Raw genomic sequence first — 23,619 nt, 5'->3', positions numbered from 1 at the left:
CCCCATTTCAAATTTCATGAATTTTAAACATGATGCATGGATGCCTTAATGCAACTAATGACAAACAAATTCTAGGGCTGTGACACAAATTTACTTGGAACGGCAGGTAAATACCGCATATAGGTAGGTATGGTGGACACTCATGGAAGAAACTTGGTTCAAGGAATTTGGATGCACAAGCAGTATTCCCGCTTAGCATAGATATTTTTGCTAGCAAAGGATTCTAAAAAGCAAGCATCACATGTTGGAGGATTTATAACAATATAACTTCTATACAAATACACCCAAGCATAACTCATTACGTTGTCTTCCTTGTCCAACTTCAACTAATTTGCTCAGGTTTGAAAATAATTAATGGGGCTCACAATCACAGAAGATAATATATTTATATGTGAAATTTCTCTTCCTTCAATATGCTTTCATGAATTGTTCAAGTGACCAATACAATGCTTGCTAACCTTCAATAAATTTACTACCTCTACTTCTTAGATGTGAAGTCATTACTCCCAATGGGGTAAGCATATGAAACATATATAATTTCAGATTTATGACATTCAACTCATTCAACCATTTACTCATAGGATATAAGCGAACCACACGAGTAAATGACAAACTACTCCAACAAGATATAAGTGAAGATCAATGAATAGTTAAATAATTATGTAACTATGTGAAGACACTCTCTCGTTTAAGAATTTCAAATCTTGGTATTTTACTCAAACAGCAAGCAAAACAAAATAAAACAACATGACGCTCCAAGAAAAACACATATCATGTGGTGAATAAAAATATAGCTCCAAGTAAAGTTACCGATGAACGAAGACGAAAGAGGGGATGCCATCCGTGGCATCCCCAAGCTTAGGCTCTTGGTTTTCCTTGATTATTACCTTTGGGTGCCTTGGGCATCCCCAAGCTTAGGCTCTTGCCACTCCTTATTCCATAGTCCATCGAATATTCACCCAAAACTTGAAAACTTCACAACAGAAAACTCAACAGAAAACTCGTAAGCTCCGTTAGTATAAGAAAATAAAACACCACTTAGGTACTGTTGTGAACTCATTATAATTCCATATTGGTGTTAAACCTACTGTATTCCAACTTCTCTATGGTTCATACCCTCCGATACTACTCATAGATTCATCAAAATAAGCAAACAACACATGGAGAACAGAATCTGTCAAAAACACAATAGTCTGTAGTAATCTGTATCAAACGTATACTTCTGGAACTCCAAAAATCCTACCAAATTACTAAGTCCGAAGAAATTTGTGTACCAATTCAGATCAAAAATAATCAGATCAAAAGCACGTTTCTGTGAATTACCAAAACTAATTTACTGGGTACAAAAGTTTCTGATTTTCAGCAGGATCAACACAACTATCGCCGTAAGCTATCCTAAAGGTCTTAGTTGGAACTTTATTTAAAAAAAGCTATAAAACATGATTACTACAGTAGCATAATCATGTGACCACACAAAAGCAGTAAGGTTAAATATTGGGTTGTCTCCCAACAAGCGCTTTTCTTTAATGCCTTTCTAGCTAGGCATGATGATGACAATGATGCTCACATAAATGATATGAATTGAAACATAACGGGAGCATCATGAAGCATATGACTAGCACATTTAAGTCTAACCCACTTCCTATGCATAGGGAGTTTGTGAGCAGACAACTTATGGGAACAACAATCAACTAGCATAGGAAGGCAAAACAAGCATAACTTCAATATTTTAAGCACATAGAGAGGAAACTTGATATTATTGCAATTCCTACAAGCATATGTTCCTCCCTCATAATAATTTTCAGTAGCATCATGAATGAATTCAACAATATAACCAGCAAATAAAGCATTCTTTTCATGATATACATGCATATAAATTTTATTACTCTCCTCATAAGCAAACTTCTTCTCATGAATAGTAGTGGGAGCAAACTCAAAAAAATAACTATCATGTGAGGCATAATCCAATTGAAAATTAAAATCATGATGACAAGTTTCATGGTTATCATTAATCTTTATAGCATACAAGTCATCACAATAATCATCATAGATAGCAACTTTGTTCTCATAATCAATTGGAACCTCTTCCAAAATAGTGGATTCATCACTTAATAAAGTCATGACCTCTCCAAATCCACTTTCATAATTATCACAATAATATTAAACATCCTCCAAAATAGTGGGATCATACTTCCTAAAGTTGACACTCTTCCAAACCCACTTTCATCAATATAATCATCATAAATAGGAGGCATGCTTTCATCATAATAAATATTCTCATCAAAACTTGGGGGACTAAACATATCATCTTCATCAAAAATAGCATCCCGAAGTTTGTGGATTTGCATATCATTAGCATCATGGATATTCAAGGAATTCATACTAACAACATTGCAATCATGCTCGACATTCAAATATTTAGTGCCAAACATTCTAATGCATTCTTCATCTAGCAATTGAGCACAATTATCGGAATCCTTATTTTCACAGAAGACATTAAAAAGATGAAGCGTATGAGGCAAACTCAACTCCATTTTTTGTAGTTTTCTTTTATAGACTAAACTAGTGATAAAACAAGAAACAAAAAGATTCGATTGCAAGATCTAAAGATATACCTTAAAGCACTTACCTCCCTGGCAATGGCGCCAGAAAAGAGCTTGATGTCTACTACACAACCTTCTTCTTGTAAACGTTTTTGGGCCTCCAAGTGCAGAGGTTTGTAGGACAGTAGCAAATTTCCCTCAAGTGGGTGACCTAAGGTTTATCAATCTGTGGGAGGCATAGCATGAAGATGGTCTCTCTCAAACAACCCTGCAACCAAATAAAAAAAAGTCTCTTGTGTCCCCAACACACCCAACACAATGGTAAATTGTATAGGTGCACTAGTTCGGCGAAGAGATGGTGATACAAGTGCAATATAGATGGTAGATATGAGTATTTGTAATCTGAAAATATAAAAACAGCAAGGTAACTAATGATAAAAGTAACCATAAATGGTATTGCAATGCTAGGAAACAAGTCCTAGGGTTCATACTGTCGGCGTTCTGGGAACGGGGGTACCTAGACTTGCCTGCCTGCAGCCTGCGGCGTGGCTCAAGGAGTGGCCCAGTACGGCCCATCTTCATCAACACAAGCTCAAGACCCTCGCGAGGGGCCAAGCCTCGCGGGGCGGACGACAGGAAGCTTCCTCAGGCACGGCCTCATCAGGCTGGCTCGCGAGGAGGCGGAGAGATCAAGGCGGGGTACCTCACGAGGTGCCCGTGACGCAAGCCATGACGACCAAAGCTAGGCGGGCGCCAGGCAGGCGGCGGCCTACGCAGAGTCCTTGTTTCCTCTTTGGTGCAAAGGGAGCAAACGCAGGCAAGAGTATCAAGTAAAGGCAACCATTTCAGTGCAACATGACCAAGGCTAGCAGAACGGCAGGATGGAGGTCATCGTGGAGCCCAAGTCGGCGTCACCGCCAGAGTCTTTGGGAGGCGAGGACCGACTTTAGTCAGGATAAGTGTACTAGATGTTCCCCTTCAAAATGGCCAGTTGTTGGCGTCCTTCCCGCTCAACATTTGGGAAGAGGCCCAAGGTCTCGCTCTATAAATAGGGCTAGCCACCATAGTATAGAGGCATTTGAAGATCGAGCAGTTGAACCCAAGCCAGAACCACCAACCCAAGAACACCCCTCGCGAGGTAGTTCTTCCTTGTATTGTTCATCATCAGCCCCTGAGGCAATCCACCACACCACAAACTAGAGTAGGGTATTACACCACAATGCTGGCCCGAACTAGTATAAACCTCGTGTCCCTGGTGTTGTTCTTCGTGTAGTTTAGATCCTTGCGAGGCGATGAGACACAGGTTGGTAGGAGGTGCGATCTCAGTGTGCACCCCAGAGTTCAAACCTAGAGGGTTTGCCGGAACCCGAAATCCAACATTTGGCGCGCCAGGTAAGGGTGCGCCGGAACTTTCCCTTCCATCGACCCACTCTCCGCCAACACTGCGACTCACCCTCATGATGGGCAACGCGCCGCCCGCTCCGGTCACCAGCGCCGACACAGGGGCCGGGGGGCTCCGAGCCTTGGCCCCCGCCTTGCGGCACGTGCGGTGGCCGAACAAGTTCAAGCCGGAGATGCCACCGTGCTACAACGGCACGACCGATCCGCTGGCCTTCCTGCTGGCGTACGAGGAGGCCGTCCTCGAGGCCGGGGGCGATGCCAGGGTCATGGCTAACTGGTTTCCCATGGCCCTCATCAGCGTCCCGCGCATGTGGCTGCTCCACCTGCCCGCGGCCTCCGTGCCCTCTTGGGGGGAGCTGCGTGGCCTTTTCCTCGCATAGTATGCTGCACCGGCGCACCCGGTCGTCGTCGCTCTCCTGGGTGGTTCGCAGGCGCCACCTTCAGGCCGCCACATCAAGCCATTCGTCCGCCAGATTGGTGCCGCTTCCATGCAGTGTGGGGCTCCTCCGGGTTCGGCGGTGCCTGAGGTCGATCTGGCCTTCAACTCGGATGATCACCCCTCCAACACAGCCTGCTCGGGAGCGCTCCTGATGTTGGGCACCCCCACCATCTGCCAGGTGGCCATCACTAGGACCCTCATCGATGGCGGAGCTGGCCTCTGCGTGCTCTCGGTTGAAGCCTTCAGCCTCCTCCATGTACCGCCGGAGCGGCTTCAACCCAGCAGGCCCTTCTTGGGCGTCGCAGGCGGTTCCACCGGCTCCCTGGGGCAAATCCGTCTACCGGTAACCTTCGGCACCTACGACAACTTCCGCACGGAGCTAATCGACTTCGACATTGCCCCCATCGGCCTCCCATACAACGCCATCCGCGGCTACCCGACGCTAGCCCGGTTCATGGCCACAACTCACCCAGCGTACAACCTCATGAAGATGCCCGGGAGCAGCGGCGTCCTCACCATACCCGGAGACACCGGGGATGTGTTCCGAGCGCTCAAGCTCATTTTCAAGATAGCAGCGGTGGCGCAGCCTGCCGGCGCAGACGCCCCTGAGCCCAAGAGGGTTGCACCGGCCAAGAAGAAGCAGCTATTCACCCAAGACAAGGCGGAAACCAAGCAGATACTGGTCGACGAGGACAGACCCACTAATGCCACCTTCACCATAGGCGCCAACCTTGAGCTTGAGTAGGAGGAGACCTTGGGAAAGTTCCTACGCGCGAACAAGAAGGTGTTCACGTGGGAACCTGATCAGCTGGCAGGGGTTCTGAGGGCCATAATCGAGCATCACCTCAACGTATGCCCCAACGTGCGCCCCGTGAAGCAGAAAGCGAGACGGCAGTCCACTGAGAAGCAGGATTTCATCGTCCAAGAGACCGGCAAGCTGGATGCGGCAGGGGTCATTCGCGAGGTCCGCTACCCAGATTGGCTGGCTAACCCGGTTGTCGTCCCAAAGAAGGGGGGAAAGGAACGCATGTGCGTCGACTTCCCCAACAAAACAAGGCCTGTCCACAGGATCCATTCCCGCTCCCTCGTATCGACCAGATCGTCGACTCCACCGCCGAGTGCGACCTGTTATGCTTCCTGGATGCCTTTTCTGGTTATCACCAGATCAAGATGGCGGTAGAAGACGTGGAGAAAACGGCCTTCCTAACCCCGTGTGGGGTGTACTGCTACACATGCATGCCCTTCGGGCTGCGCAACACAGGTGCCACCTTTCAGCGGCTGATGCACATCGCCTTCCGTCGGCAGATCGGGAGGAACGCCGTTGCTTACGTTGATGACATTGTGGTGAAGTCTCGGGAGGCAAAAACCCTGATACAGGACTTGGAGGAGACCTTCGCGAGCCTCAACGAAGTGGACCTGCGGCTCAACCCGGAGAAGTGTTTGTTTGGAGTCCTCTTGGGCAAGCTTTTGGGCTTCCTCGTGTCCCACCGGGGCATCGAGGCCAACCCAGAAAAGGTCAAAGTAGTCGAGGACATGAGCCCGCCGAAGACCCTCAGGGAGATGCAGAAGCTCACTGGGCGCGTGACCGCGCTAGGACACTTCATCTCCAAGTTGGGGGAACGAGCGCTGCCCTTCTTCAAGCTGATGAAGAAAAAGGGCCCCTTTGAATGGACTGAAGAGGCCGACAAAGCGTTCCAGGATCTCAAAAGGTACTTAACCAGCCCTTCGGTGATGGTGGCTCCGCGCCCTCAAGAGCCCCTGGTGCTCTACCTTGCAGCCACTCCCTACTCTGACAGGGCAGCCTTGGTGGCGGTTAGGGAGGAGCGTAGGACCAAAGCCGCGGCAACCGCCCAGGTCGAAGCGAAGCAGAACCAAGAGAGCCTCGCAGAGACCACGACCACAGCCGAGAAGGATCAGTCGCCGCAGGGAGGCACGCTCAGAACAGAAGAAGCCCCTCCCCCGAGCAACTAGCCGCTGGGGGCTCCATTGCCTCAGGAGGCGCCTCGGCCTCCGGAGGACGCTAGCGGCACCAGCTCTCCCAACCTCGTCAAGCACCCTGTGTACTTCATCAGCACAGTGCTACGGGACGCGAGGGCGTGGTACCCCATGCCCCAGAAACTCCTCCTCGCGCTATTGGTGGCCTCGCGCAAGCTGCGGCACTATTTTCAGGGCCATCCCATCAAGGTCGTCTCAGCGTACCCGCTGGAAAGGGTGCTCAGGAGTCCCAACTTGGCTGGGAGAGTCGCTGAGTGGAACATTGAGCTGCAAGCATTTCAATAGGAATTCAGCACAACTAGACTCATCAAAGGGGCCGCGCTTGCGGACTTTGTGGCGGAATGGGCAGAGGCGCCAGGCCTCAAGGCTGGTGAGGATCGATCCCTCTCCCCTGGAAGTGAGGCACCGGACGGTTGGGTCATGTACTTTGACGGGGCGTTCTCCCGACACGGCGCGGGGGCTAGTGCAGTGCTCATATCCCCCACTCAAGACAAGCTTTACTATGTCGTACAACTCTGTTCCCAGCATGGAGAAAAGGTCTCCAACAACATAGCAGAATACGAAGGCCTGATAGCAGGCCTGGAAGCTGCAATCACCCTGGGGGTGAAGCGCCTCACCATCAAGGGTCATTCGCAGCTCCTCATCAACTTCTCCAACAAAGTTTACGAGCCAAAGGATGAGCACATGGAAGCCTACCTCGCGGAGGTCCGCAGAATGGAGAAGCAGTTTTGGGGACTGGAGTTGCAGTATGTGCCTCGCGGCACCAACCAAGAGGCCGATGACATCGCCAAAAGGGCATCCAGGCGACTACCTCAGGAATCTGGCGTCTTCGAGGAGCGGCTCTTCAAGCCCTCGGCGGCGCCATCGCTGTCAAGCACGGTACAGCCTCAGGAGGAGCTCCCCCAGCCACCTGCCTCGGGAGCCCCGGTCTGCGTCCCGATCTCAGGAGTGCGCCTGCTCCTGGCGCTGGAGCCTCACGAAGGATGCTGGATCACAGAGCTCAAGAGTTACCTGATGCAGGGGACCCTACCTGAAAAGGAGGAGGAAGCAGAGTGTGTGGCACGGCAGGCCACGGCATACTGCATCAAGGATGGAGAGCTCTACCAGAGACGACCAAATGATGTGTCCCTATGTTGTATTTCTAGGGAGCAAGGGAAGGAGCTACTGGCAGACATACACGATGGAGACTGTGGGCATCACTCGTCGTCACGGACCCTCATTGGCAAGGCGTTCCACAGTGGGTTCTATTGGCCCACGGCACTCAGTGACGCCGTGGAACTGGTGAAAGCTTGCGAGGCCTGCCAATTCCATGCCAAGCAGATCCATCAGCCGGCAGGAGGCCTGCAGACTATACTCCTCTCATGGCCATTCGCAGTCTGGGGGCTAGATATCCTGGGCCCGTTCCCTCGGGCGCCAGGAGCACCTCTACGTCGCCGTGGACAAATTCACCAAGTGGGCTGAGGTAGAAGCTGTCCGCACCATCCCCGCGGGTTCCGCGGTCAAGTTCATCAAGGGCATCGTGAGCCGGTTCGGGGTTCGAACCGCATCATCACCAACAACGGTTCGCAGTTCACCAGTAACCTCTTCAAAACATATTGTGCTAATGTTGGAACACAGATATGTTACACTTTCGGTAGCACACCCGCGGAGCAATGGGCAGGCCGAGCGAGCCAACGCAGAGGTCCTGAGAGGCCTCAAAACCAGGACCTTCAAGAAGAAGTTGGAAGGCTGCGGCAGGGGCTGGTACGATGAGCTTCAGTCTGTACTATGGTCCATCCGAACGACCACGACCAAGCCGACCGGCGAGACCCCGTTCTTCCTGGTTTATGGAGCTGAAGCCGTTCTCCCTCACGAGGTCAGGCGTCATTCTGCACGGGTCCTGGCGTTCGACGAGGCGCAGCAGGACGCCTTGCGTGGCACGGATCTCGTGTTGGGGGAGGAGCATCGTCGAGAGGCCACGCTACGAGCAGCAAGGTACCAACAGGCACTGCGACGATACCACTGCCACAACATCCGCCCCAGGACTCTTGAGGTAGGGGACCTCGTGCTCAGGCGGGTTCTCTCCAGGGAGGGACTACATAAGCTCTCTCCCATGTGGGAGGGCCCATTCAAGCTTGTTCATGTTTCCAGGCCCGGCTCCGTGCGCTTGGAGACCCAGGAGGGGGTGCCCGTCCAGAACGCGTGGAACATTCAACATCTCCGAAGGTTTTACCCCTGAAAAAGGCCCAGTTCCTGTGAAGAAGGCGAATGCCTGTGAAGTTGTTGCATTTGGAAAAGGCCCAGTGCCTGTGAAGTTGTTGCGTTTGGAAAAGGCCCAGTGCCTGTGAAGAAGGCGAATGCCTGTGAAGTTGTTGCGTTTGGAAAAGGCCTGGTGCCTGTGAAGAAGGCGAATGCCTTGAAGTTGTTGCGTTTGGAAAAGGCCCGGTGCCTGTGAAGTAGGCGAATGCCTGTGAAGTTGTTGCGTTGGAAAAGGCACGGTGCCTGTGAAGCTCGCCGCCCATGACACTCTCATGTAATAATGAGTGGGGCTGTACATGCCCCGGAGTCTCCAGAGTGCCGCCCTCGGGCCTCAGGGGCTCCGGCCCACGCCCAGTGGCAACACTTAGCTCCACGCTGTGAGAAGACGTCGAAGACTAGATTAGGTGCCGGACGCGGCTTCTTTCATTTGCTTTCTGCAGTTGGCTTGTTCGTTTCTATTTGAAGATTTACTGAAGTTGTTACCGTTTTGAGCTCGCGACCCTTCGTCCGTTTCACTTATTCGATTCGTTTTCTTTCGCGTAAAGTCTCATGAGGGAGGAACTTGGGCACCCTCGCGAGTGTTTTCTGCCCCGGTGATTTGGAGCTCCTCTATCCGAGCCCGCTGCGGGAGCGCCCCTCCCAGTCTGTGCCCCGCGGGCATCGCGACGAGATCATACAATTCAGGTTGGTTATCCTTGCTACCAGGTCCAGAGGCTGCCCCAACTAACTAACCCCTGCAGCACACAAGGCGCACGACAAGGCCCTCACCTCGGGAGGCGAGGACCATGACGAACTTTCCCCCCAAGTTAAGTGATTTCCATGCATAAACACGAGGACGAAAACAGAGCGCTAAAACAGTAGAAACAGAGCGCCAATTAAACAACAACGTTTCGATACGCCCCCTTGGGGCACCAGACTACATTCTCTTTTGCACAGGAAAGAAGGAAGAGCAAAATGGGCACGACTCGGCCGACGCCAACTCCTGGCAGGAACTCATACTGCCTCCGGAGCTCAGCTGGATTCTGCCTCCCGCTTCACCGAAACACGATGCCGGGCCGACCCGACGCCCTCTCCCAGGCAAGCGCGACGACGAAGGGGCTGGTCATGAACACCACTGGAGGAGCTGTCGTCCGATGGGAGTCACCGAAGCTTGGCGAGCCTCGGGCGCCGCTGCCCGCGCACCTCACACCGCCTTCATCCCGACCAACGCCGGGGCTGGGCGCCCGGCCGCGGTCATCGTCTTCGGGGCAGCATCTGGCGCGATGACCGTCTTACCCAAACACCCTCATGTAGAGGGTGGCATCGCCGTCGAACTTAATGTGCAGAGTGCATCATCGAATCAAGCCGCGCGCGCGGGCAAACGTTTGCCAGCCGCGGGTCAAAGCCGCATCCCCGGCGGTGGAGACCTCCAGAGTAGCCCAGGAGGCCCGGCTGCAGCAACCATCAGCTTGAAGCCAAAGGCCACACGGGGAACCAGCCGAAAGTTCTCCTACAAAGAAGCGGGGGAGCGGAAGCCAGGTGCCGGTCGGGTCTGCCGACCACACGACGAACTCTGGCAACACCTCCGCCGAGCGAGAGCGTGGCCTTGGGGGTCGCGCAGCCCTGGCGTACCTCTCATGGGCAGCCGAGCGCTCACCGCCGCACAGAGGAGGGCTTCCACGGCCACCGGAGGTCGCAGCAGGGGCCCTAGGGTGCTTGCGAGGGCGGCCCCATCCGCGCTTGGCCGGCGGAGAGCCTGGTTCTTCCCAGCGAGCCTTAACTTCCTCCGTGGCCGAAAATCTCTTCGGCGAGGCCATGGGATGGTGAGAGACCAAGAAGGAGATGGAGAGCAGTAGGAGAGGATGGACTGGGAAGGCTCTCGTTGTTACGTACATATGGTCGGAGGAGGCCAACCGTCGGCCTCCACGATCACAGGTAATCATGACCCGCTTTGCATGTAGGGACTTGACAATTCATGTAGTTGCCGAGGCGTCGTGGGGAAGCGGGGACGCCCACGTCCAATCAACCACCACGCGGCGCCCAAGGCCGCAGGCTGTTGGGGCCAGCGGCGTTTCGCACTTGCCCCTTCGCTTCTCGGCTAAGATAAGTCCAGGCGCGCCTTGGGCCCGGGGACTACTGTCGGCGTTCTGGGAATGGGGGTACCCAGACTTGCCTGCCTGTGGCCTGCGGCGTGGCTCAAGAAGTGGCCCAGTACGGCCCATCTTCATCAACACAAGCTCATGACTCTCGCGAGGGGCCAAGCCTCGCCGGGCGGACGACGGGAAGCTTCCTCAGGCACGGCCTCATCAGGCTGGCTCGCGAGGAGGCGGGGAGATCAAAGCGAGGTACCTCACGAGGTGCCCGTGTCACTAGCCATGACGACGAAAGCCAGGCAGGTTCCAGGCGGGCGCCGGCCTGTGCAGAGTCCTTGTTTCCTCTTTGGTGCAAAGGGAGCAAACGCAGGCAAGAGTATCAAGCAAAGGCAACCATTTCGGTGCAACAATACCAAGACCAGCAGAATGGCAGGATGGAGGTCATCGTGGAGCCCAAGCCGGCGTCACCGCCAGAGTCTTTGGCAGGCGAGGACCGACTTTAGTCAGGATAAATGTACTAGATTTTCCCCTTCAAAATGGCCAATTGTTGGCACCCTTCCCGCTCAACATTTGGGAAAAGGCCCAGGGCCTCGCTCTATAAATAGGGCTATCCACCATAGTATAGAGGCATCTAAAGATTGAGCAGTTGAACCCTAGCCAGAACCACCAACCCAAGAACACCCCTCGCGAGGTAGTTCTTCCTTGTATTGTTCATCATCAGCCCCTGAGGCAATCCACCACACCACAAACTAGAGTAGGGTATTACACCACAATGGTGGCCCGAACTAGTATAAACCTCGTGTCCCTTGTGTTGTTCTTCGTGTAGTTTACATCCTTGCGAGGCGACGAGACACAGGTAGGTAGGAGGTGCGATCTCCGCGTGCACCCCAGAGTTCGAACCTAGAGGGTCTGCCGGAACCCGAAATCCGACACATACTTTCACTAGTGCAAGTTCTCTCAACAATAATAACATAATTGGATCATATAACTATCCCTCAACATGCAACAAAGAATCACTCCAAAGCCACTAATAGCGGAGAACAAACGAAGAGATTATGGTAGGGTACGAAACCACCTCAAAGTTATCCTTTCTGTTCTATCTATTCAAGAGTCTGTAGTAAAATAGCATGAAGCTATTCTTTCCGTCCAATCTATCATAGAGTTCATACTAGAATAACACCTTAAGACACAAATCAACCAAAACCCTAATGTCACCTAGATACTCCATTGTCACCTCAAGTATCCGTGGGCATGATTATACAATATGCATCACACAATCTTAGATTCATCTATTCAACCAACACAAAGTACTTCAAAGAGTTCCCCAAAGTTTCTACCAGAGAGTCAAGACGAAAATGTGTGCCAACCCCTATGCATAGATTCATTGAACATGCAAGTTGATCACCAAAACATACATCAAGTAGATCACGTGAATATCCCATTTTCACCCCAGATAAGCACGGCAAGACATACATCAAGTGTTCTCAATCCTTAAAGACTCAATCCAACAAGACAACTCAAAGGTGAAAACTCAATTCATCACAAGAGAGTAGAGGGGAAGAAACATCATAAGATCCAACTATAATAGCAAAGCTTGCGATACATCAAGATCGTATCACCTCAAGAACACGAGAGAGAGAGAGAGAGAGAGATTAAACACATAGCTACTAGTACATACCCTCACCCCCGAGGGTGAACTACTCCCTCCTCGTCATGAAGAGCGCCTCGATGATGAAGATGGCCACCGGTGACGGATCCCCCCCCCTCTAGCAGGGTGCCGGAACGGGCTCCCGAGAGGTTTTTCGTGGCTACAGAGGCTTGCGGATGGCGGAACTCCTGATCTATTGTGCTCCCGGAAGGTTTTAGGGTACTTATATAGGCGAAAGAAGTCGGTCAGGGGAGCCACAAGGGGCCCACGAGGGTGGAGGGCGCGCCCAAGGGGTGGGCGCGCCCCCTGCCTCGTGGCCTCCTCGAAGCTTCCCTGACTTCAGATCCACGTCTCCTGGATCACATTCATTCTAAAAATCACCCTCCCGAAGGTTTCATTCCGTTTGGACTCCGTTTGATATTCCTTTTCATTGAAACACTAAAATATGCAAGAAAACAGCAATATGGGTTGGTCCTCTGGTTAATAGGTTAGTCCCAAAAATAATATAAAAGTGTATAATGAAGCCCGTAAACATCCAAAATAAATAATATAATAGCATGAATGCTTCATAAATTATAGATACGTTCGAGACGTATCAATGTAGGCTTGTCTTCCACCTTCCAAGGCATAGGCTCACCATCATAGAAGGATGAACGAGTCTCCGGGATCCTCAAATCTGCAGCCAAACTCATCCTGCTGAATCTAAATTCATACTCATAGTTTTGGTTTTGCAGGTCATAGATCTGGGCTTGGAGGTGCTCAATTTTCTCGTGAAGCTTGAAGATGGCCTCCCCGATGTTCTTGGCATCTAGCTTGTGGTTGTTGGTGAACTCCGTGATCAGCATGTGATTGGTGTTGAGTCCGCGTTCCACCATCCCTTAGCACTTGAAAACTTGTTGCTCCATTGCTTCGAGTCTTGTCTCCACGCTTCCGGTCCTCCTCGGTCCCTTAACATCGCGGATGTGCAGCACCCCCTCACACATCTCAATGGTTTCAGGCTGTTGCAACACCTCCTCGAGGTAAGGGTTGATGACCTTCTCAAAAAAAACTTGTCCTTGGGGGCGCTTGTAGACGTCATGGTGACCTAGAACTATCAGAAAAACAGCTCGAAACAAAAGCAGAGGATTTTGTCGTGGTACGGTGGTCAAAACCTTCGGGAGATTATATAATGAACATTTACCCACCAAAAGAAGTATCGTGCAAGAAAACGGAGTCTGGAGGGCAGACGAGGTGGCCACGAGGTAGGGGACGTGCCCAAGGCGGTAGGGAGCACCCTCCACCCTCGTGGTTGCCTCGTGTCTCTTTCGGACTACTTTTAATTTTCCTAATTTTTTCAACATTCCAAAACAGAGAAAATTTGCTATTTGAATAGTTTTGGAGACGGTTTACTTACCGTACCACATACCTATACCTTTTCGGGGTTTGAATCATTCTGGAAAGTTTCCCTTATGTACACCTCCGGGGTTATGGTGTTATTGACATTGGTTTCAACATTTTTGGATTACCTGAGATATAATGTTTGATTCTTTGACCATTTACCACCTTCGGATTTGTGCTTTGGCATTGTTGATTTTTATGGCACTGGAACGATAGACCTCCTCGATAATGTAAGGCTCCTCCCATTTAGAGAGAGGTTTTCCTGCAAAAAATCTTAAATGAGAGTTGTATAGCAAAACATAATTACCTACATTAAACTCGCGCTTTTGTATCCGTTTGTCATGCCATATTTTAACCTTTTCTTTAAAAAATTTGGCGTTCTCATTGGCATGGGTTCTCCATTCATCAAGTGAGCTAATGTCAAATAACCTCTTCTCACCGGCAAGTTTGAAATCATAACTGAGCTCTTTAATGGCCCAATATGCCTTATGTTCTAGTTCAAGGGGTAAGTGACATGCCTTTCCATAAACCATTTTATACGGAGACATACCCATAGGATATTTATATGCACTTCTATAGGCCCATAATGCATCATCAAGTTTCTTGGACCAATTCTTTCTAGATCTATTAACAGTCTTTTTCCAGATCAATTTAATTTCTCTATTACTCAATTCTACTTGACCACTAGACTGAGGATGGTATGGAGATGCAATTCTATGATTAACATCGTACTTAGCAAGCATTTTACAAAAAGTAACATGAATTAAATGTGAACCACCATGAGTCATTAAATAGCCATGGACTCCAAACCTCGGAAAAACAACTTCTTTAAGCATCTTAATAGAGGTGTTATGATCAGCACTACTAGTTGGAATAGCTTCTACCCACTTGGTAACGTAATCAAAAGCAACTAAAATATGTGTATACCCATTAAAGGAAAAGGTCCCATATAATCAAAGCCCCAAACATCAAATGGTTCAATAACAAGTGAATAGTTCATAGGCATTTCTTGACATCTACTAATATTACCAATTCTTTAACATTCCAAGACAAGACAAACTTACGGGCATCTTTAAAAAGAGTAGGCCAATAAAAACTAGATTGCAATACCTTATGTGCAGTTCTATCTCTAGCGTGGTGTCCTCCGTAAGCCTCAGAGTGACACTTGTGTAGGATCTGTTCTTGTTCATTCTCAGGTACACAACGTCTAATAACACCATCTACTCCTTCTTTATAAAGGTGTGGTCATCCCAAAAGTAATGTCTTAAATCATAGAAAAATGTTTTCTTTTGCTGGTATGTGAAACTAGGTGGTATAAATTTAGCAAAAATGTAATTAACATAATCGGCATAACATGGAGCAGTATGAGAAACATTTATGACAGCTAATTGTTCATCAGGAAAGCTACCATCAATAGGTAGTGGGTCATCAAGAACATTCTCTAACCTAGACAAGTTGTCTGCAATGGGGTTCTCAGCCCCCTTTCTATCAATAATATGAAAATCAAATTCTTGTAGCAAGAGAACCCATCTAATAAGTCTAGGTTTAGTATCTTTCTTTTCCATAAGATATTTAATAGCAGCATGATCAGTGTGAACAGTTACTTTGGAATCAACAATATAAGGTCTGAACTTATCACACGCAAATACAACTGCTAAAAATTCTTTTTCAGTAGTAGCATAGTTTCTCTGGGCACTGTCTAGAGTTTTACTAGCATATTGGATAACATTTAATTTCTTATCAACTCTTTGCCCTAGAACAACACCTAGAGCACAATTGATGGTAGTGGGTCATCAAGAACATTCTCAATCACTAGAATCGCACATAATTTCAAAGGGTAAATTCTAATCAGGTGGCTGAACAATAGGTGCAGAAATCAAGGCTTTCTTAAGTATTTCAAATGCTTCTACACAATCATCATCAAAGACAAAAGTGACATCTTTTTGCAAAAGATTTTTCAGAGGCTTAGAAATTTTAGAGAAGTCTTTAATAAACCTCCTATAGAAACCAGCATGACCAAGAAAACTTCATATACCTTTGATATCTTTAGGACACGTCATCTTTTCAATATCATTAACTTTAGCTTTATCAACTTCAACACATCTTTCAGAAATTTTATGCCCCAAGACAATGCCTTCATTAACCATAAAGTGACACTTCTCCCAATTCAAGACAAGATTAGTTTCTTCACATCTCTGCAAAACTCGATCAAGCTTGCTTAAGCAATCATTAAAATAAGTTCCATAAACAGAGAAATCATCCATGAAAACCTCAATAATCTTTTCACAAAAGTCAGAGAACATAGCAGTCATACATCTTTGAAAGATAGCAAGTGCATTACATAAACAAAAAGGCATACGTCTATAGGCAAAAGTACCGAAAGGGCTAGTAAAAGTGGTCTTTTCCCGATCCTCTTGTGACACAGGTATTTGAGAGAAACCAGAATAACCATCTAGAAAGCAAAAATGTGTATGTTTGGATAATCTTTATAGTATTTGATCAATAAAAGGTAGAGGGTAATGATCTTTTCTAGTATATTTATTTAATTTGCGGAAATCAATTACCATTCTATAACCTATAACAATTCTTTGTGGGATTAATTCATCCTTATCATTAGGAACAACTGTAATACCTCCCTTCTTAGGGACACAATGGACAGGACTTACCCACTGACTGTCAGCCTCCATAAGCTTTAGTATTTCATTTCTTACCACTTCTTCATCTTAGGATTTAGCCGTAGTTGATGATGAACAACTGGTTTAGCATCTTTCTCCAGTTTTATTCTGTGTTGGCATAGAGTGGGACTAATGCCCTTACGATCATCAAGAGTATATCCAATAGCAGCACGGTACTTCTTTAGAGTTTTCAATAATTTCTCTTCTTCATGCTTTGACAGGTTAGCATTAATAATAATAGGATATATCTTCTTTTCATCAAGATAAGCATATTTAAGAGTATTAGGTAATTGTTTAAGATCAAACACGGGATCACCCTTGGGTGGAGGAGGATCCCCAAGGATTTGAACAGGCAGGTTGTGTTTCAAAATAGGTCCCTGTTTAAAGAATACTTCATCTATTTCCCTTCTTTTATTCATAAACATGTCATTTTCATGGTCTAGCAAATATTGTTATAAAGGATCATTAGGTAGCACAGCAATAGAATCAAGACCAATAATTTCATCTTTACTAGGCAATTCTTTATCATGGGGTTGTCTACAAAATTTAGCAAACTTAAAATCATGAGACATATCCCCTACGCCAACAGTAACAATATCCTTTTCGCAGTCTATCTTAGATTTAACAGTATTCAAGAAGGGTCTACCAAATATAATGGGACAAAAGTCATCTTGTGGGGAACCGAGAACAAGAAAATTAGTAGGATATTTAATTTTCCCACACAAGACTTCAACATCTCTAACAATCCCAATTGGTGAAATAGTGTCTGTATTGGCAAGCTTAATTGTAACATCAATACCTTCAATCTCAGCAAGTGCAATATCATGCATAATTTCTTTGTATAAGGAATGAGGTATTGCGCTCACACTAGCACCCATATCACATAAGCCATGATAACAATGATCTCCTATTTTAACAGAAACAACAGGCATGCCAACAACGGGTCGATGTTTATTTTTAGTATCGGGTCTAGCAATTCTAGCAGCTTCATCACAGAAATAAATTACATGCCCATCAATATTATCGACCAAGAGATCTTTAACCACAGCAATACTAGGTTCAACTTTAATTTGCTCTGGGGGTGTAGATGTTCTAACATTATCTTACGAACCATAGTTGAAGCTTTAGTATGATTCTTTATTCTAACAGGAAAAGGTGGTTTCTCAATATAAGCGGTAGGAACAATAGGATCAACATTATAAGTAATAGTCTTTTCTTGAACTTTAATAGGTTCTACTACCTTTACTTCAATGGGAGGATGATAATTAAACCGCTTCCCCTTAGGGAGATCAACATGAGTAGCAAATGATTCACAGAAAGAAGCTACTATCTTAGAGTCAAGTCCATATTTAGTGCTAAATTCACGAAAAGCACCGGTATCCATAAAAGATTTAACACAATCAAACTTAGCGGTTATACCTGACTGCTTACCTTCGTCGAGAACCCAATCTTCAGAGTTACGTTTAATTATTTGCAATGAATCCCATTTGAATTCAATAGTCTTCATCATAAAAGAACCAGTACAAGAAGTATCGAGCATCGAGCGATCATTATGAGAAAGCCGAGCATAAAAGTTTTGAATAATAATTTCTCTTCAGAGCTCATGATTGGGGCATGAATATAACATTGACTTAAGCCTCCCCCAAGCTTTATCGATACTTTCTCGTTCACGAGGCCAAAAATTATATATGTAATTCCGATCACGATGAACCAGATGCATAGAATAAAACTTTTGATGAAATTCCAATTTCAATCGGTTGCAGTTCCATGATCCAATATCATCACATAAGCTAAACCATGTCAATGCCTTTCCCTTCAAAGATAAAGGGAAGACATTCTTCCCTACAACATCCTCGGGCATACCTGCAAGCTTAAATAATCCACAAACTTCATCCACATAGATTAGGTGCATATCGGGATGTAATATTCCATCTTCTGTATAGGGATTAGCTAGCAGTTTCTCAATCATACCCGAAGAAATTTCAAACTAAATATTTTCAGTAGGTTCAGTAGGTTGTGGAGCAACACTTTGCACTTCTGGTCGGGCTGAAGATACCCCAAACAAGCCCCTCAAAGGATTATTTTCCATAGTAACAAGTGACAGTAAATTTCAGCACACTATATAAATGTTTCCTTACCAAATTCAACCTACCAAAGGCGCTTCACTCCCCGGCAACGGTGCTAGAAAAGAGTCTTGATGACCCACAAGTATAGGGGATCTATCATAGTCCTTTCAAAGTAAGAGTGTTGAACCCAACAAGGAGCAGAAGGAAATGACAAGTGGTTTTCAGTAAGGTATTCTCTGCAAGCACTGAAATTATCGGTAACAGATAGTTTTGTGATAAGGTAATTCGTAATGGGTAACAAGTAATAAGAGTAAGTAAGGTGCAGCAAGGTGGCCCAATCCTTTGTGTGGCAAAGGGAAATCCTGGACAAACTCTTATATAAAGCAAAGCGTTCCCAAGGACACATGGGAATTTCTGTCAAGCTAGTTTTCATCATGCTCATATAATTCGCGTTCGTTACCTTGATAATTTGATATGCGGGTGGACCAGTGCTTGGGTACTGCCCTTCCTTGGACAAGCATCCCACTTATGATTAACCCCTCTCGCAAGCATCCGCAACTATGAAAGAAGCATTAAGGTAAACCTAACCATAGCATGGAACATATGAATCCAAATCAGCTCCTTACGAAGCAACGCATAAACTAGGGTTTAAGCTTCTGTCACTCTAGCAACCCATCATCTACTTAATACTTCCCAATGCCTTCCCCTAGGCCCAAATCATGGGGAAGTGTCATGTAGTCAAGATTCACATAACACCACTAGAGGAGAGACAACATACATCTCATGAAAATATTGAACGAATACCAAATTCACATGATTACTTATAACAAGACTTCTCCCATGTCCTCAGGAACAAATGTAACTACTCACAAATCATATTCATGTTCATAATCAGAGGGGTATTAATATGCGTTAAGTATCTGAACATATGATCTTCCACCGAATAAACCAACTAGCATCAACTACAAGAGGTAATCAACACTACTAGCAACCCACGGGTAACAATCAGAGGTTTTGAGACAAAGATCAGATACAAGAGATGAACTAGGGTTTGAGAGGAGATGGTTCTGGTGAAGATGTTGATGGAGATTGACCCCCTCTTGATGAGAGGATCGATGGTGATGACGATGGCGATGATTTCCCCCTCCCGGGGGGATTTTTCCCTGGTAGAACAGCTTCGCTGGAGCCCTAGATTGGACTTGCCCAGGTTCTGCCTCGAGACGGCGGTGCTTCGTCCTGAAAGCTTCCTTTTTGATTTTTTTTTCTAGGGCAAAGGACACCATATAGCAGAAGATGGACGTCGGGGGCCTGCTAGCTGGCTCACGAGGTGGGGGGCGCTCCCAGGGGGGTAGGGCGCGCCCTCCACCCTCATGGCTGGTGGGTGGCCCCCTCTGGTGCTTTCTTCGCCCAATATTTTTAATATATTCCAAAATTTGACTTTCGTGGAGTTTCAAGACTTTTGGAGTTGTGCAGAATAGGTCTCTAATATTTGCTCCTTTTCCAACCCAGAATTCTAGCTGTCGACATTCTCCCTCTTCATGTAAACCTTATAAAATAAGAGAGAGAAGGCATAAGTATTGTGACATAATGTGTAGTAACAGCCCATAATGCAATAAATATTGATATAAAAGCATGATGCAAAATGGACGTATCACTGACACGAGTGTGGCGTTCTGTAGGAGTTTTCACCGAGCTTCCCAGGAGTGTGATAGATGTGGTGGAACATTACGCCAAGCGTGAGGAAGATCCCATGCAGTGGCTCTTCTGGGCACAATTCCAAGCGCACGAGCATCCTCTGCTCCTTTCCAACTATATGAAGCCATTGATGGACCTGCATCGGATGGCCAAACTGGCCATGAAGGACCTTTGTGTCCAGCTATGGTCTGCCGAAGTGATTCTGAGCAGCTATTTCAGTTTGGTGCAGAGGCTGTGGGTTGTAGTTCCCCGGATCGAAGATATTAAGCACTCCGTTTGCATGGAAGGGGCAAGGCTGGCATTTGCCAAGGTTATGGTGCATTGGTCAAAGATCAATCCTACCAAAATAGCAACTGGCCCTCCGCCTCCTGGAAAGGCGCATCACCACCCAGAGCTGTACTTTGAGCAAGCCATGAAGAGCGCTCGAGCAATAGAGGGCCAGTGTCAAAACATGGAATCTTTGATTAATGTAATTGAAATGGCCACAAAACCTTTCGCTTTGTTATGCGGCTTTATTGTCTATATTGTGTGTTATTTAACTTTGACTCTTGTGTGACCATTTGGTAATCTAAAAGCTGACCGTCGTCGCCTTCAGCCCCCAAGTGAAAAGGTACAAGGGATTTTTCATCTACACATTGTAACCCTTAGCCAACGTCTTGGCACATGAAGGTGGTAGTCTAGGAGAGAAACCAGGCAATCGGACTACGCGGCTTTGTTACTTTCACTTAGCCATAGGAGTTCGGGGGTGGGGGCTAGTCATGTTGCGGTGCGTGAGGGAGTCAAAGCATACCTTTGCAATCGCTAGGTGTGTGTTAGGACGGCCCCTTCGTATGACACGGATAAATCACCAATGATTTTTGGTGTGACACCGGTCACCGGATCGTTGACCAGTTCACGCTTACTATGAGAGTCAGTTTTCGACTTTATCCCCTGAGGTACTTGACCGGCCTAGCCGGAAGTACAATCGTAGAGGTTCTCCTTTTTCCTTCTCACTCGAACAAGCGGAACCTAAGTAGGCAAGCACAGGAGATGGGCTACCCAACTATTGACCCAAGACATAGTTCAGAACTGGTGCATATAGTGCAATATCCAAGATTGCTAATAGTTAACAAGAAGCGATAAGGACTTTGGGCGGTTTGATTTGAAAGATCAAGCCTTTGGTCTATTAGTCTATTTGTAATTACTATGAAAATGTGATCATCCCAACTGTTTAGAGAGCGAAAAAGAAACACATCAAGAAAAGATGACTTTTAACAAAATATATGCCCGGGCACCATAAAAAGGTGATTTAGTATTTTCCATAGGCTCATGACGTCCATCCGTACAATGCGAACTGCCAATGCATATAAGATGATCTTAAAAAGAGAGTTTTTGAAAGGGAAAAGGTTTACACAAGGCCTCGAAGCGTGGGTTGAAACGTCCACTATGCCTTGCAGCACGTCTATGCCTTTTCTTCTATATGATATGATGATTGGCCTCCTGACGGATCACCACATGATAAAGGAAAGGTCTTCAATGATCACCTTTAGAGGTAACCCTGGGATGATGGCTTGACGCCAAATGGGTCCGGAGTTGTGTCCATTGTCCGAAGACGAGCATCTAAGATAGTTCGGGTCAACCGAACATGTCAGGTTGACCCTCTGTTCTTGGCCCCCAAGGCCGCCCGTTGAATGTTGCTCATAAGTAATGCGGCCGAGGCACGCAGGGCTCATAGGCGAGGGGTGCACTATGGGGGGCGTGCCCCTAATAGGGGCAAACACAGGCGATATCCCATGACGAGGGTCGGGCACGAGCCTGTTTGACTCAGGTTTTTGCCTTCATGGTAGGCTGGTGGTGCAGCCTTCCGGACACCACCTGATCTTCGGCTGCCAATGCCGCCGTATGCTCCTCGGTCCGGAGAGAACACTCTGTATTGTCGTTGATCATTATGGCGCCCAACGGGCCCGGCATTTTGAGATTAAGATACGCTTAGTGCGGGACGGTGTTGAAGTTAGCAAATGCAGTCCGGTCGAGGAGGGCGTGATAGCCACTACGAAACGACACGATGTCGAAGCTCAAGTCTTTGCTCCGAAAATTGTTTGGAGAGCCGAATAGGTCTCGATTCCTGAAAATCGGGCTTCTACACCCAAAATCACCCCTTTAAAGGTGGTGTCGGTAGGTTTGATTCTGTCTGGTCAATCCCCATCTTCCTCACTGTGTCTTTGTAAATGAGATTGAGGCTGTTGCCACCATCCATAAGGACCCTTGCAAGGTGAAACCCATCGACAAGGGGGTCGAGGACTAGGGCTGCCGAACCGCCGTGAAAAATATTGGTCGGGTGGTCCCTATGGCCAAAGGTTATCGGGCAAGCCGACCATGGGTTGAATTTGGGTGCGACAGGATCGACAGAACATACGTCCCTTAGTGTGTGCTTCCTCTCCTTCCGCAGTATGTGAGTTGCATAAATCATGTTTACCATCTTGACCTTGGAGGGCAAGGGTTTTTGTCCTCCAGTGTTCGGCCTGCGGGGCTCCTCATCGTCCTCGCTGCGGGGGCTATTGCCCGAGTCTTCGGCCATAGCCTTGCCTGCCCGCTTAATCAACCAACAGTTCCAGTTGGTGTGGTTTGCTGGCTTCTCGGTTGTGACATGGATTTGGCATGGCCTATCCAGAATTGTGTCCAGTTTACTTGGAGCGTCCTGGCTGCCTTTAGAAGGCTTTTTTCGTGATCTAGATTTTGAACTGCGGAATCCGACATTCGCTATCGTATCTTCTACTTCCCCATCATTGTGGAGGTGCTTGTTTTTATTTCGACATGGCTTTCCATTGCCGTCCCTGACATGGGAAGTACCCAAGGTATCTGGGTTCAAGCTTCTACGAGACAACCAACTGTCTTCTCCCACGCAAAAGTGGGTCATTAGGGAGGTAAGCGCGGACATTGTCCGGGGTTTGTCTTGGCCGAGCTGTCATGCCAGTCATTCATCCCGGATTATGCCTGAAGGCGGCAATGGCCTTGGCGTCCGGACAATCGACTATCTCATTTTTCTTAGTCAGGAATCTATTCCAAAATTGTCGTGCAGACTCATCGGGCTGTTGGACTATGTGACTCAAATCATCTACGTCCGGGGGCCGGACTTAAGTCCCTTGAAAATGAGCTCTAAAGGTGTCCTCGAGCTCCTCCCAATACCCGATCGAGTCTTCGGGGAGGCTATTAAATCAGTGCATGGCCGAACGCTTGAGCTTGAGAGGTAGGTATTTAATGGTGTGGAGATCATCCCCGCATGCCATATGGATGTGGAGTAAGAAGTCTTCAATCCACATGGCTAGGTCGGTAGTTCCATCATAGGGCGCGATCTTTATGGGTTTAAAGCCCTCTGGGAATTCGTGTTGCATCACCCTTTTTGTGAAACAGAGAGGGTGAGTGGCGGCCCTAGTTCGGGCAATGTTGCACCGAAGATCATCGGACATTCAGGCTCGTTGCAGGTCTCGGGC

The sequence above is a fragment of the Triticum dicoccoides genome, chromosome 5B (assembly GCF_002162155.2).
Source record: "Triticum dicoccoides isolate Atlit2015 ecotype Zavitan chromosome 5B, WEW_v2.0, whole genome shotgun sequence".
NCBI lineage: Eukaryota > Viridiplantae > Streptophyta > Magnoliopsida > Poales > Poaceae > Triticum > Triticum dicoccoides.
Note: the sequence above shows the minus strand (reverse complement) of the source record.